Below are 12,758 nucleotides of genomic sequence, written 5' to 3'. Positions count from 1 at the left end.
ACCCATGAGAGAGCATAAAAGTGTCAAACTTTTTGTACCACTGCCGTGGTGCTTGTTTCAGCCCATATAAGCTGCGTTTTAGTTTACACACCAATTGCACTTTTCCAAGAACTACAAAACCCTCGGGCTGTTTCATATAGATCTCCTCATCAATGTCACCATGCAGAAAAGCTGTTTTCACATCCATTTGGTACAGCTCTAAATCCAATACAGCAGTGAGAGCAAAAAACACACGTAGTGTGGTCATCTTCACGACAGGTGACAAGACCTCTTGGAAGTCAATTCCTTCCTTCTGTGTATACCCTTTGGCAACCAATCTTGCCTTGTACTTGGGTTTCCCATCAACTGTCTTTACTTTGTAAACCCATTTGTTTGGAAGAGTCTTTCTTCCTTTGGGCAACGACACAAGATCCCAAGTATCATTAGCATACAGAGATTTAATCTCTTCCTGCATAGCTAGCTCCCACTTATTGCTGAATTTGCATGACTTGGCCTCTTTATATGTCAGAGGCTCACCCTCATCAGTAAGCATCACATAATGCAAAGAGGGGTCATACCTATGTGGCTGCCTTCTTAGGCGTGTAGATCTGCGTACCCAATGATCTACATTCTCAGGAATCGGATCTACATCTGGAGGCATGTTATTTTCAGCATTTATTGTCTGCTGTAAGCCATTTTCAGCATGCTGTTCATGTTGAACAGCACCTTCATTTTCATTTCCAGCACCTGCATTTTCATAATCAGCAAGTCTATCTTGCTGTCCATGACCTCCCTGTGCTTCTATTTGCTGTCCATCATCATCTGGCTCAAAGATAACCGGCTGATCATCAGTTTTAGCTTGTGGTACAGCACCATGAGGCTCATCATTTGAGGCAATAGGTGGCTGCAAATTCTGAAATTTGACATTTTTCATATCTTCATCAGAGGCTAAAGTACTTTTCAGCACCTTTGCCTCGTTAAACACAACATTACGGCTGCGAACAATTTTCTTAGACTGAGGTAGCCACACTCTCTAGCCAAAATTCACCGTCATCACCATAGCCCATGAAAATGCCTTTGGTGGATTTCAGGTCAAGTTTATTCCTCAGCTCATTTCTAACATGCACAAAAGCATCACAGCCAAATATTCGTAAATGGTTATATGAGGCCGGTTTGCCAGACCAAATCTCCTCAGGGATACCATTATTTAAGGACCTGTTTGGAGAGCGGTTGCAAATGTGAACCGTGGTTTTAAGTGCCTCTCCCCAAAATTCATGAGGGAGATTAGCAGTGGACAACATGCACCGCACTCTCTCACATAAGGTCCTATTGTATCTTTCAGCCACACCATTTGAAGAAGGGCTACAAGGGGCTGTAAGCTCCCTCTTGATTCCATGCAAGTCACAAAAGGACTTAAATTCATTAGATGTGAACTCACCCCCATTATCAGTTCTCAAGCATTTCAACTTTCTACCTGTTTGAGTGGTCACGAATGCATGAAAAGTTTTAAAAACAGCAAACACTTCACTTTTCTTTTTCAACAAATAAACCCAAATCTTCCTGGAACAATCATCAATAAAAGAGGCAAAGTATGCATCACCACCCAACGATTTCACAGGCATGCTACATACATCAGAATGCACTAAGTCCAAGACATTTGACTTACGGGAGACACCAGAGTAAAAGGAATTTTTCATTTGCTTTCCAAACTGACAGTCATTACAAAAATCAAGTTTAGAGCATTTTCCATCAACCCTCTTCAAAGAGGTAAGGACATCAAGTCCTTTCTGGCTCATATGGCCTAATCTCTTATGCCATAACTCCAAATGACAGCCAATTTCAGCAACTGCAAGAAACTTGCCATTCAAGGCTTTACAGTGCAGACAATACAAAGTGCCCTTCTTGGTTCCTTTAGCAATCAGCATGGAACCCTTTTTAATTTCCATAAACCACCACTAAACAGTGTGGTGTAACCATGCAAGTCAAGCTGTCCAACAGATAGTAAACTCTTCTTGATGCCAGGCACATATCTGACATCTTTCAACACAAGTTCTTGCCCATTATCCAAAGACAGGCACATATCTGACATCTTTCAACACAAGTTCTTGCCCATTATCCAAAGACAAGTGTATGGTGCCAATCCCCTCAATGCTGCAAGCATGATTATTTCCAAGGTAAACCTTGTCATAACAGCCTGTATCAAAAGTAGCAAAGCACTTCAAGCATGGAGTCACATGGAAAGAGGCACCAGAGTCTACAATCCAAGTCTGAGTGACACCATCATCAACTGACAAAAGTGCATCAATCACATCAGCCTTGGTGATCTGCATATCCTGCATGTGACATACAAGGGCATCATAATCCACTGCATATAATACATCAGCCTCTGCATCCGAGAGCTCCTCTATGACAACATTGGAGGCCACATTGGCCTTTTCCTTGCCTTTGCCTGCCTCAGATGTATCTGTCTTTTCCTCTTTCTTCTTTTTGTCTCCTGCATTTTTCTTTCTCTCTTGTTCCTTCTTGTAATACTTGCAATCAGGCTTCTTGTGGCCCTTCCGACCACACTGATAGCATGTAACATCACTCTTTTCTTTTCCTTTGCTCTTGCTCCTGCTTCTCTGTCCAGCATTTGCATTTTCCTTTTCAGCCCTGCCTCTAACATTATAAGCTGAGTTGCTGCCTTCTCCACTAGACTTACGTCTAATTTCTTCATTCAAGATCGAAACCCCTCACACCATCATATGTGAGATTGGGGTTATTACTGAGAGAAACAACCAAAGTCTCCCAAGAGTCAGGCAATGTCATGATAAAAAAGATCGCCCTCAACTTATCATCAAAATCCAAATTAGCATTCTTGAGTTGATTTAAAATACCAGTAAATGCACTCAAGTGCTCAGCTGCAGGCTTGGACTCATCTAGCCGCATATTCACCAACTTGCGCATTAAATGCACCTGATTAACAGGTGTGGTGATCTCAAAGGTAGTTTTCAACTTCTCCCATATTGCATGACCAGTGTCTAAACCCTTAATGTTTGTCAAAATGTCATCAGTGACACCCATCTTTATATAAGCCACAGCCTTTTTATTGACTTTGGCCCAATCTGCCTCAGACATTTATGCGGGTTTATCCTTCTGCAAAGCATCCTCACAATCCTTTAAGAACAATATGCCCTGCATACGATCTTTCCAAAGATCAAAACCCTGACCATCAAACCGTTTGATTTCCATCAAACTCTTAATGTCAGAGCTGGAAGAAGTTGCAGCCATTTTTATCACAAGTACAAGTATAAATGCACTGAAAACAGTCATTCACTGCACAGGCAAATAATGCAGAAATTTATCAAATTCTGCACAAAATCCCAAATTTCCAGATCCAAATGTGCGCAAATGTCAGCCAGACTGACTCAATTGAGCAAAATTACATCAATACATGAAAAGCCCCAATTTTTATTGGTCCAATGCTAAGAAATTTTACTCGGATGAGCAAAATTCCAACAAATTTTGCAAAATCCTCAATTTAATTGAGGTCAATGCGCACAATGTCCGCAATTTCTCACACAGATGCAACTGTCAAGCATAAATAACATCAAATCTGGGAAAAGCCCCAAATTTCCAGGCTCAAAATTGCACAAATCTGCAAACTGTGCCTACGCGTATGAACCGGGGCTTGTGTAAGTGTGAAAAATCACACAAAAGATCAAATAAACTGTAATGACTTGGTTTTTTCAGGTCAAATCTGACTGCCGTCTATTTGCGTGAACTGTCGCCTGACGATTTTGACCTACCGCCTGCTAGCGTGAGCTGTCGCCTGCAGTAGTCTGGTCATCGCCTGCACTCCTGATGAAAAACGACCTGTCCCAACTGTCGCCTCAGTTGTCGCTTCACTTTCGTGAATTGCCGCCTGCAGAGAAACTGTCGCCTGCACTCCTGTGAGCAGTCGCCTGGTCAGGCACGACCTGTGTGAGCTGTCGCTGGTGAGACACGACCTGTGTGAGCCTGTCGCTGGTGAGACACGACCTGTGTGAGCCTGTCGCTGGTCAGACACGACGTGTGTGAGCCTGCCAGGTTAAAAACGACCTGTGTATTTCGCGCGAGCGAACACTGAAGATGTCTTGCACGGACTCCGAGGAGCGCGAGCACCTTAACCGAAGCTCTGATACCAGTTGTGAGTGCGCGGATAGCGGAAGTGTGAAGATTTGTAGCAGAGAAGTGAGCAGGTGAGTGAGAGTGAGAGACCGAGAGAGTACGAGCTGATTTGGGTAGCAGAGAAGCGAGCAGGTGAGTGAGAGTGAGAGACCGAGAGAGTACGAGCTGATTTGGGTGTACCAACAATGTGTTGGTACACAAAGAATAAAATGTATTTATACTTAGGGCCCGTAAGGGTGCATTCACATGTACAACATAACAATACACGTGTAAAATACACGGAGGTAAATAAAGGACCTTTACATCCCAATAGGTTTTTATAGAAACAAGTTAGGAAGGTTTGGGTCAGCTGATGCACAAGTAGATCGGTTTAAGATTGGGGTTGCCTTGTGGTGGGAATATTATGGGGCATGTACACCCGAGCTTCAAACATTGGTAGTGCCGATTTTGTCTCAAGGTGGAAGCTCCTCTCCCATTGAGCAACTATGGAGTGTGTTTGGGCATGTTGCATCTAAAAAGCGGAATAGGTTTGGGACAAAACAAGTGAATGACTTGATATTCGTCAGTGCAAACTTGTGCTTGCTTGTAGATGTGGCTTCCCTCAAGGCAAAAAAGTTTATAGCTCTTGATGAAGAAGAGTCCTCTGATGATGAGGATGGGGAGACACCTATGCCTACACATATGGCCAATGATCAAGATGCTTTGGAACTTGCAAATGCTGATTTTGATGATGATATGGGTTTCTTAGACAATGTGGATGATAGTCTTTTGGGTAGTCTTGCTGCTAGTGGCAGCCATGTATGATCCAATGGTTACTTTGAGAGACTTTCAAATTCCAAGTTGCCATATTTTTGTGAGAGTGCGCAGCGCAAGAAGAACACGAACACAGAGGAGAGGAGAGAGGAAGCAGAGAATGAAGGAAGAAAGTCTGCACTGACTGAGATGAATGCTGAATACACTGGAATGGACAGAACAGTCCCTGCACGCAGCCCGGAGCGTCAGTGAGGGAACCAGGACAGATTGGAAGCAGTGGTAGCACCAATGCCAGAGACGGAGACGGAGGGAGCAGTGCTGTACCTGCAGAGAGCAATGCTGGACTGACTGGGGGGGCTGCTATAAATAGCCCCTAGGCCAGCAAACTGGCCGACCTGGCCAGATTTGGCCGACCAGCCAAATCTGGCGAGGGAGACCGGGGGGTCTCCGGAACTTGTAAAGCACCCAAATCGGAGAGGGACTCCCCCTCACCGAGTGAAGGTAGATCCTCCGCATCGGAAGAACGCTGTACATTCCGTGAAGATCCCGAAGTGGCGGTAGAAGAGCTCGTAGAAGACGAAGGCACATCCACCAAAGGGGAAAGGGAAGCCGAAGGAGGAGGAATAGGGGGTGTGCTAAGGGGCATTCTGGAAGGAAGTGAAGGGAGAGAAGGTGGGGGGGGGGTCCGTCGATGATGAAGAAACATCTATAATAGAACCATCAATCGGATCCTCAGAGGCCGAAGCCTCATCAAAGATCACATCCCGGCTCACCTCAACCGTCCGCGTCGTCGGGTCATAGAGCCGATATCCCTTCGTGGCCGTACTATAACCAACGAAGATAAGCTTTCTCGACTTAGAGTCGAACTTCGTCTTCCTCTTCTTCTTGTCCACATGGACAAAAGCATCGCACCCAAAGATGCGAAAATGGGACACGGAAGGCTTCTTCCCAAAGAAAGCCTCATACGGAGTCATGTCCTGTAACGCCGAAGTCGGAGAGCGGTTGCGAATATGTACTGCTGTAGCCACCGCCTCACCCCAAAGGAAATGAGGAAGACTCCTATGCTCCAGCATGGATCGGGCCATCTCAATCATGGTCCGATTCGCACGCTCCACCACACCATTCTCTGATGGTGTGTTCGGATGGGAATACTCCACCCGAATACCATGATCCCTGCAAAACTGAGAGAAAAGGTGAGAAGTGAACTCTCCACCGTGATCAGCTCGAACACCATGAACCTTGGAAGTTGTTTGGGTCTCCACAAACACCTGCCACTCACAGAAACGGGAGTACGCCTCGCTCTTGTACTCCAAGAAATAAGGCCACACATAACGACTAAAGTCGTCCACAATCAGCATCAAATACTTGGCCTTCCCAAGGGAGGCCGTGCCCATAGGTCCGCAAAGGTCGGTATGTACCAACTCAAGCGGAGAAGAAGCCCGCCTAGAAGCAACCTGCGGGTGAGGCTGCCGGTGCTGCTTGCCCCTCAAGCAGCTAGGGCACAAAGTGTGAAGAGGAGGGAAATCAGGAAGTCCCTCCACCATCTTCCTCCTAGAAGCCCAGCGAAGAGAATCGAGGTTCAAATGACCATACCGAGCATGCCAAAGCAGCCCAAGCTCATGGGAAGTCCGCGTAGCCAAGGCTGTGAGCGTATAAAGCCCACCCTCCTGTGTACCTGTCCAGAGAGCATCACCTGTAGAAGCATCCTCCACTGTGACTACATCCTGTGTAAAAATGACTCGAATACCTAACTGAGTAAGGCCATGCACAGAAAATAGGTTAAAACCCAAATCAGGGACATAGAGAACTTTGGCGGAGGAAGACCGCCTGTCAGAAAACATAGGTAAAGTCCCCACTCCTCGAACAGGAACTGTAGAATTGTCACCAATGGTGACTGTACCCCCTTTGGAACAAAGATCCTGAAGCCAATCCTGACGGAAGGTCATATGTGAAGATGCTCCACTGTCGACGAGCCAAGGCTTCTCCTGTGTGGTAGAAGCTAGGGCAGTGTCTTCCTCAACAAAGAGATGCACAAACGCAGATTCTGTTGTGGCTGGGGCCGCCTTCAAGTCCTTCTCCTTAGGCTTCAAATGGGGATACTTCTGCCAACACTTCTCCTCGGGATGAGTGCCCTTCCCACAATGGGGACACTTGGGCTTCTTCTCCTTCGCATCCTTCTTGTCCTCCGCCTTCTTGTCCTTGGCCTTCTTCTCCTTTTGTTTCTTCTTCTTGCCACCACCTGTGCTAGCCGTAAATGCCTTGGTGGAGCCACTGGCTCCCACCTCTTTGAGTCGCTCGTCATGCTCCAAGACAAGCGGGGAAAGCTCCTCCCATAGGAGTGTCTCACGGGTCCTCGAAGTGATGAGGCTGGTGTAGAAGACATCATAACGGGGTGATGGCAGCTGAGTCAATAGAATCATCGCCATATCCTCAGACGATATCAGACTACCAAGAGAGGCTAGCTCGCCTCGCATATCCTCCATCTTCGTGATGTGCTCCTTCATGGAAGAAGAACCATCAAGATTGAGCATCCGCAACTTCTTCTCCAAGGAAATCTTGTGGGCAAATGTCTTGTGCTGATACAAAGACACAAGCTTTGTCCATACTTCCGCCGCGGTCTTTAACCTGTGAACATGTACAAGAACAGAATCATGGAGACTCATAAAAAGAAAGGAACGGGCTCGTGAGTTGAGCCTATCCCATAAGGCTGCACGGTCCATAGAGGTGCCATCGGACGAATCCACGGGGGGTCGGTCGATGGGCGAAGAAACAAGCTCCCAAAGGTCAAATGTATCGAGGATGCAAGCCACCTTGCATGACCATAGGGAGTAGTTGGAACCATGCAACTTATCTTCCTTCGGAAAGGAAGGGAGAATCGGCACCTGTATAGAGGGAATCAAGGAAGGCATCCGCACATCTGAAGCAGTCTTCACTGAAGAAACCTTCGCAGTAGATGGAACCCTCTGAGATGCATGGACTGAAGAAGGACGAGTGCGAGGAGGGTCTTCCCGATGTTGAACTTCACGATAGTCCCGCCTCCGCTCAGAGGAATGATGAGAGAGAAGCTCATCCTCTAAGTCTTCAAAGCCTGAAAACTGGTAAAGACATCTTCCAATCTGCAAAATACCAAAGAAAGTTGTGCCGCTGTCGAAATAGGACCAGCAATGTGGTCACCAACCACCAAGATGCAGGCAGAGAGGGCGTACAAACACCTGGATCTGCAAAACGCAAAGAGATCTGATGTCGAACACCAGAAAAGAGACCACCAGCACCAAGAAACAGCCCGGACAGAGGTCGCCAGCAGGAAAGGAGCAGCCTGGGGTGGAAGCGAGCTGCAGAGCTGTACCTGCAGAGAGCAATGCTGGACTGACTGGGGGGGCTGCTATAAATAGCCCCCAGGCCAGCAAACTGGCCGACCAGCCAAACTGTCCGACCTGGCCAGATTTGGCCGACCAGCCAGATCTGGCCGACTATGGCCAGATCTGGCCGACTGCCCAGAAAAATGGGCAGTCAGCACAAAAACAGCCCAGTTTGGGCTGGAACAAGCCCAAGACTGCATGCTGAACAAAAATGTCCTGACAGAGCTCCTCTGTCTCCTGTCAAACTCTGACAAGAGCTCACAACCAGGAGATGACAGACTGAGACTGAAGAAGAGCAGGCTAACAATTTTGTCAACTGTACTTGTTACTTGATATTTTTTGACTCTTTTATGTAGTATAATCCTAGATTATCATCTATTTTGAATCTTATAAGTTATGTGCCATTTCAATGTATTTATCCTTTCATCTATGAAAAAGACTATCATGTTTTGCAAATTGTGCATGTGTTTTTCAAAGAGCTTTTATGAAATATATAAATGAATAGTTTAAAATATATAAATCATATATATAGTACAAGTCATTCCCCTTATGTTCCCGTTCCCCTTGGGGCTTCGTTCTTGTTCCCTTAGGACCTTGGGTTCCTGTTCCCGTTCCCGTTGCATTGCTACTATGACCCCACCCCCTGTCTCACTCTTACTGATAGATACAGAGGGTAGACCATACTCACATCCCCATCCGGTTAGGATGAAAGCTCGCATCACTCAAGGGGTTGTTGATGAAGATCGCTTCGTTTATTATTGTCATCAGGGTATTGAAGATGAGGCGTACCCAGGGAGGTAGCCCATATATCTGGTACTGTAGATTTTTTGGAGATCATGTCATCTATGTTAGGGAATCACATGTTCTATGGGGAGTACAGAGACAGCACTCCAAGGGAGGCAGCGTTGGCATATTTCTTCTGGAAAAGTGTCTGCTGATGATTCGGTATCCTGGATTGCGGGGTGTTACCACCTTTTCCACAGCCAACTTCCCGCCCAAGGGTGTTTACCAGCTTTTCTTGGAACGAGGCTTGCTATGACAGGGAATTGCTTCCTTTTCTCCCATCTTGCAATTGTCCTTGATTGCATTGCAATGTGTCAAAGCAAAAGATATCACATTGGAATTTTTTAGAATGCATCATAGTAAAAACTAACATTGGCCATTATTGCTTATCCATGCTAATGCCAAAAACTTGCTAGCAAAACCATAACAAACTCATAGAGAATCTGAAATTGTTGCTAGAAACCCATAGAATGCATTTTTTATTAGCACACCTCAATTGTTTTGGCCAGATAACCATTGCAAAGTTGAAACTGAGTATAAACCATGGCTGAACTTTTAATGGCATTCATAAAACGCATAGCTGTCCACAAAACCAGCTGAATACCATTGATAATTAATGATCATTCATTGAAAAATGGTAATTTATAATCAATCTTTAATGATCATATATTGATGCAAACTGATGCATACTTATGCAAATGTATAGCTTTAGAGCTGCAAGTGAATCACCATACCATATGCATGCCAAAACTGTAGTGATGACTCATATAGTAAATAATGACCTCATGGCAAACATATTGTCGGATTAGTACCTTGGATGCATGCTGAATACATCCGAGATCCACTATACACTGGCCACTATACATGAGAGCCGTCCATCATTAGAAGAGTGGAAGTGCTATCTCCCCTTGGACCGTCGAGGTAAAGCTACAACAAGTAAGGATTGTCTACCAAGGCATCCTCTTTCATCCACTTATTTTGACACTTTACCAAATACCTTTTGAAAACTTTACCTTTGATCTTCTTTCTTTATGTGCCAAGATGTACTCATATAGCAATATCTCATCCAACTCAATCTCTGGCTGAATTTCAACAAATATATTCTTAGGCACATCATCACCAAGAAAAGGCCTCAACAAGCTCATATGAAAGGCATTGTGTATCCTCTAGTATGGAGGCAATTTCAGTCTATAGGCAACATCGTTGATCCTCTTCAACACCTAGAAGGGGCCATAATATCTCCTACTCACCTTTGGATAGAACCTCTCTTTACCTTCCATTATTTTCAGCCTTGCCTTTTCAAAACCCAACAACACATAATCGCCCTCTATGAACTATAAACCATGTCTACGACGATCAACTGCCTTCTTTTACTTCTCTTGAGACCTCTCAAGAGTATGCTTCACCTTTACATAGATTGTATCCATGTTTTCCACATACCATTTAGCCTTACAGTGTCATTTGTGTGCAAAATAGTTGGCACTTTCTTACTACCTTCCACAATCTCAAATGGAGCTTTGTGAGTGGAACTATTCCTCAGTCTCCTGTCAGACTCTGACAGGAGCTCACAACCAGGAGATGACAGACTGAGACTGAAGAAGAGCAGACTAACAGTTATTGTATGCAAACTCTACCAAAGGAAAATATTATAAAGAAATACCCTAATGCAAAAACATAAATGGAAGCATATGACAACATATACTCAACAGAACACAATTAGGGTTAGGGTAACTCACAAGCCAATGAATATAGTGGAATTTTGAATGAATGATTGAATAGTGAATAAACAATGCTCATGTAGCTAACAAACCATGTAGGGAATGAAAACTATAGCTTGAACTCTAGTGTCTCAAGGAACGAGGCAGAGATGCTGAGTCGGAGTGTGTTGTACTCTTGATGGATCCTGAACTGCAGCAAGTCAGCCTTTAGATATCGAACAGCAGCAAATGCTGTAGTGTGTGGGGCCAAGATAGGAAAAGGAGAGAGAAAATATCAAATGTAGCTGTAGGTGATAACGTGGCAGCCTGTAACAGCCAGCTATGGAAAATGCAAGTAGATCTGCAGTTGATTGTAGCAAGACAGCAACCAGTAGGTAAAAATGCACAGTTGTTACAATGTGGTAGTTGGCAGTAGCAAGCGAGTGGTTTGCAAGCAGTGCTAGATAGCAACAATGGGTGATGAAAACTATGTGATGAAGGCTGGAAACAGACGCTTGATGGATATAGATATCAATGGGCAGCTTTGATTTCACTTGCTTAAGCGTCCTTTTACAATTATGTCATCTTGATGATGCGGATGAAGATACAAAAATATAATATGCATAATGTTTGAAAAGAAACTGTAAGCAATATCCTGTCACACCAAGAGAAGAAAGTTGCTGCCTCTCAAGTTGAAAGGAAAAGATAGAGGGAATCACCCTCTCCTTGTCAATTTGAAGAAGTAGGGAAGGGAGTACCCAAGTTGATCCTGGGTAAAATATATTGCAAGACTTGCCTGTTGACTGCCTTGGTTAATATGACTGCAAAGTCGTCGGAGGAAGGCACAGAGTCTATGCTTATGGTGCCTAGCTCAACTTGCTCTTTGGTGAAGTGGAAGTGGATCCCTACATGCTACATTCGTGGTGCAATGATTGGATTGCCTGCAAGGGTAATGGTGCTCTCGTTGTCATAGTAGACAACAGTGGGAGAGATGTACGGTAATTGAAGTGCCGCCAGGAAGCTCCTCAAGTAGATAGCCTTCATGATACCATGAAAAAGAGCCCAATACTTAGTCTCAGCCATGGAAGTTGCCACTGTTTTCTACTTACAGCTGGCTAAGAAATGGGTGCCACACCCAAGGTAAAGAGGTAGCTGCCATGGGAACGTTGAGTCTCAAGATCTCATGCTCAATTAGAGTAGTATCCTTGAAAATATAAACCAAATCCATAAATTAGGCCGTAAGAATAGGTACACTGCAAATATCTCAAAACATGAAGACATGCAAACCAATGTGACATTCTAGGTGTAGTGAAATATTGACTAAGCAAACTAACAGAGTAAGCTAAATCTGGCCTAATGTGAATCAACCAAAGAAGTTTCCTACCACAAATCTATATGTGTGCTCATTGAAGGATTGATTGAGGGTATCCTTGGAAAGATGGATAGTGGGATCAAGAGGCGTGGCCATAGGCCGCATCTAATCCATGCAATATTGGTCCACTAGCTGAAAAGCATGCTTTTGTTGTGACACAAAAATACTATCCCTAGACCGGACTATCTCCATCCCCAAAAAATAAGACAACAAAGGTAGATTGTGTAGTCTTCTATACTAGATTACGAGCCCTTTCCTCACATTATTTATTCAGAGATAGTGTCTTTTGAGCTAGGTCTACTACCCACTCTTGACCCACCTGTAGATTCTTACACTCTTAGGCACCCTCCACGATAATGTCCCATCATAGTACGTACAACAAGGAATAGTAGAGGAGAACCATGGATACACAAGTAGTGGGTGCGCAAGCCACCACCAAGATGCCTCGGAGAGAATCTGATGTCGATGTGGATCGTACTAGCGTCTCAAAATAGAGAAGAACCATAGCAGCTCTCAATATCTGTCAATAAATCTCACAGTAGTATACAAGACCATCCTCTCAAAAATGCCTTTGAACATATGTGGCCATGGATTTTCTGCCTTTGGCTAGAGCACCAAAGTGTCTCCTCATGTGAGCTCAGCCAATGCGGCTCTCTATATAAATTA

The 12,758-nt window shown here is 44.7% G+C and overlaps 1 protein-coding gene and 1 pseudogene across 3 annotated transcripts in view; both read left to right on the top strand.

Annotated features, from left to right (window-relative positions):
• Positions 1-4,932, top strand: part of LOC148028518 (uncharacterized) — a 28,369-nt pseudogene extending 23,437 nt beyond the window's left edge.
• The window catches only part of LOC148028515 (uncharacterized protein At3g49140-like), a 119,191-nt gene that overhangs the window by 56,998 nt on the left and 49,435 nt on the right, over positions 1-12,758 (top strand). The window lies entirely within an intron of this gene.

Source organism: Lygodium microphyllum, chromosome 11, assembly GCF_053477565.2.
Source record: "Lygodium microphyllum isolate KBCC chromosome 11, Lygodium_microphyllum_v1.1.10, whole genome shotgun sequence".
Lineage (NCBI taxonomy): Eukaryota > Viridiplantae > Streptophyta > Polypodiopsida > Schizaeales > Lygodiaceae > Lygodium > Lygodium microphyllum.
This window is presented reverse-complemented; position numbering and strand designations above follow the sequence as displayed.